General features: G+C 33.5%; 1 non-coding gene across 1 annotated transcript; it reads right to left on the bottom strand.

Moving 5' to 3' along the window:
* Window positions 1–2,394: 2,394 nt before the first annotated feature.
* Trnai-aau (transfer RNA isoleucine (anticodon AAU)) lies at window positions 2,395–2,467 on the bottom strand. The gene has a single exon. It is a non-coding gene; the product is annotated as a tRNA-Ile (tRNA).
* Between the last annotated feature and the right edge of the window lie 1,117 nt (window positions 2,468–3,584).

The following is a 3,584-nucleotide window of genomic DNA, read 5'->3' as shown; positions in this document are numbered from 1 at the left end:
TTATTCAAGTATTTTTATAGTGTTTAATACTTTGCAAATATGTTATTTTTCCTCAAATTGTACCTATGGTTAATGTACAGTTTGTTAATGACCACCAGTAAAATTATTTCTTAATATAGGGATTAAGGTTTCTGCAAAACTAGACCAAACTAAAAGAACTTAAACTACACTAGCACACAGAACATTTCAAGGGGATATGATTCAGACATTTAAGCTTGTGAGGGGTTTCGACTATTTTAAACTTTGATTTTGTTTAATTTATGGTTATGTTTATTTATTCATGATTTAAGATACGGTCTTATATGTATTAAATCTTACATTGATAGGGTGTTCAGTCACTTTTTTTAAAGCGAATGGAATACATATTTTGTTTTAGATAATGAAACAACTGGGATAACAGATCAAAATACTTTTTATTTCATTGAAATCGGATAACCGGTTTAAAAGATATGCAACTTTAAAGTCTGCGGGTTTATACAAAATGTGTGACAAATTCTATTATATAAGCATATATAGTACATGGCACCATTTTTATGTCCCCCACTATAGTAGTGGGGGACATATTGTTTTTGCCCTGTCTGTTGGTCTGTCTGTTGGTCTGTCTGTTGGTCTGTTGGTCTGTTGGTCTGTCTGTTGGTCTGTCTGTTTGCGCCAACTTTAACATTTTGCAATAACTTTTGCTATATTGAAGATAGCAACTTCATATTTGGCATGCACGTGTATCTCATGAAGCTGCACATTTTGAGTGGTGAAAGGTCAAGGTCATCCTTCAAGGTCAGAGGTCAAATATATGTGGCCAAAATCGCTCATTTTATGAATACTTTTGCAATATTGAAGATAGCAACTTGATATTTGGCATGCATGTGTATCTCATGGAGCTGCACATTTTGAGTGGTAAAAGGTCAAGGTCATCCTTCAAGGTCAGAGGTTTATTATATGTGGCCAAAATCGCTCATTTTATGAATACTTTTGCAATATTGAAGATAGCAACTTGATATTTGGCATGCATGTGCATCTCATGGAGCTGCTCATTTTGAGTGGTGAAAGGTCAAGGTCCTCCTTCAAGGTCAGAGGTCAAATATATGTGGCCCAAATCGCTTATTTTATTAATACTTTTGCAATATTGAAGATAGCAACTTGATATTTGGCATGCAAGTGTATCTCATGGAGCTGCACATTTTGAGTGGTGAAAGGTCAAGGTCAAGGTCATCCTTCACAAGGTCAAGGTCATCCTACAATGTCAAACATCATGTAGGGGGACATTGTGTTTCACAAACACATCTTGTTTAATAAAATGTCATAAATTTAATTCATTTTTCAAAATAGGCATCTGGTAGTGTTTTAAAACTATGTAAATGTATACATTTTTGGAAAGGTTGTGACATTTCGCATTTTAATAAATTACTTTTAAGTTAATTTTCGCACGTGTCAACAAAATGGCCGCCAAAATGGCTGCCAAGATGGCCGCAAAATAATACACAACAATTAGGATGAGAACCAGGCACTTTAAACTAAACCTGTATACATTTTTGGAAAGGTCATGCTAGGAGGATTATGAAAAAATACTTAAATCACTCATTTTGACATCTGGAAACAAAATGGCGGACAAAATGGCCGCCAAGATGGCCGCCGCCACATTATTCGTATATAAAATTTGAATTTGATCAAAGAAGTTTATACGTATATAAATGTATACATGTTTGTAAAGGTCATCTTATGGAGAGTAATAAGATGTGACTTCTTTGATCATTTTGACATGAGGAAACATAAAAATCAACAAAATGGCCGCCAAAATGGCCGCTGGATAAAATTAAATTAAAATTAGAATTTGAACAAAACTATATAAATGCTTACATTTTCTGAAAGGCCAGGCTATGTAGTGTAATAATATATTGCTTCATGGATCATTTTGACATGTACATACAAAAGGCAAAGGATCAATAAAATGAATGCAATATGTAATGCAGGGAGTACATGTTTCTATAGAATTCTACATCATTTGAAATGATGTAAAATTCTACAGAAAAATGTACTCCTCGCCATTTCACAATAGTTCTACATAATCATCAGGTCCCCTTTTTTCAGATCTCGAAGCATGGTTGTGCTTCTGCCATGGTTAATCTAAAATTGATAAATGTTCATCTGTATAACTTTCATGCGATAATTAAAATTAAACAGAAAAAATTATCGGTTACTTCATTATTTTTTGGGGGAAAAAATCAAGTCTCTTTATGATGATACTGTAATTAATACAATGCATCTTTTGATTTTCTTAAATTGTATTTACATAATTGTTGGTACAAGTAACAAGAGCGAAAACAAATTTCATTTTAGATTTAAATTAAGAAAAAATCCTGATTTTCGCTATGTAACATTCATGAAGAATAGTAATATTGGCCAGTGAGGGGGTCGAACCCACGTCTCCGCATCATTAACACGACACTCTAACCAACTGAGTTAACTGGCCGCATAATACATGAATCAATTTATTAGATTTTAAACGTTAAATGTTTCCCAGCAAAAATGATAATATTTTCATTCACGATTATTAATTTAAGGTAAAAAAACAGAACAAAATACAAACACAACAAACACAAACCAGTACCTGGTTTGAATTCTGTGTATCCTTCTTGCTGCTCTCGAGTTTCAAATCAAACAAAATTCAACGTGGAAAAAACACCGTGAAACATGTGTAAAAACGGAAAGATCAATGCAAAGAAACATTTTTATTCTTGACAAATGAACATTGAAAGCATGGCAAAATATACAGCATATAAGCAAGTCAAAATACAGATTGATTGTTGAATTATGCTATACTTAAGCACTATCCGAAATCATGTCAGCTCTACTTTCACTTTCAGTATGTCCAAATTTCTATTACATTACATGGTTATAAAATAAGCTTTTTGCCGGTAAATTAGGTAGCACCGACATTATCAACACACAAGCAACAATAAAAAACACTTTATCCACACTGGCATACATCCGGAACAGTATCTGACAGTGACAATAATCTGTCATACCCTTTTTATTTGTCTCGTAGAATTGACAGTTACTTTATTAGTTTGTAAACAAACTACATAATGGATTTTTTTTTAATCCGAGAATATTCGTCGAAATAAGGCAAGTTATACATTTTGGGACATGATATTTACAACTTGTATGCGCATTAAATGTATTAAAAATCGTTACGATTCGGCCAAGTTAAATCGAAAATAAAGTTGCATTGTCAATACTGAAATAGCGCTGACGACATACGTCCGCCATGACATTACGCCGACTGGGAAAATTTTCATACAGTGGTCTCATTTCGCCATGCTTCCGCTGATCATTTCAAGCGCAATTGGAATAATAACCATTGCAATCGATTCCTGAAAAGTTTACCTTTCTAATGATACCTGGCCGAAAAAGAAATTTACATGTTTTCTAGTCTAAATCCTCGACATTGTTTTTGTTTATGTTACATCTCTGCAGCCGCAGAACGCAGAAAATTCGGCCGACCACCATCATATAGATAATTTTGTAACGAATATTTTGATTGGATAATATCAACCAATCAAAAACGGAATCTCCGCGGAAAGCAC

Source organism: Dreissena polymorpha, chromosome 14 (genome assembly GCF_020536995.1).
Source record: "Dreissena polymorpha isolate Duluth1 chromosome 14, UMN_Dpol_1.0, whole genome shotgun sequence".
Lineage (NCBI taxonomy): Eukaryota > Metazoa > Mollusca > Bivalvia > Myida > Dreissenidae > Dreissena > Dreissena polymorpha.
Note: the sequence above shows the minus strand (reverse complement) of the source record. Positions and strands in the feature narration are given on the sequence as shown.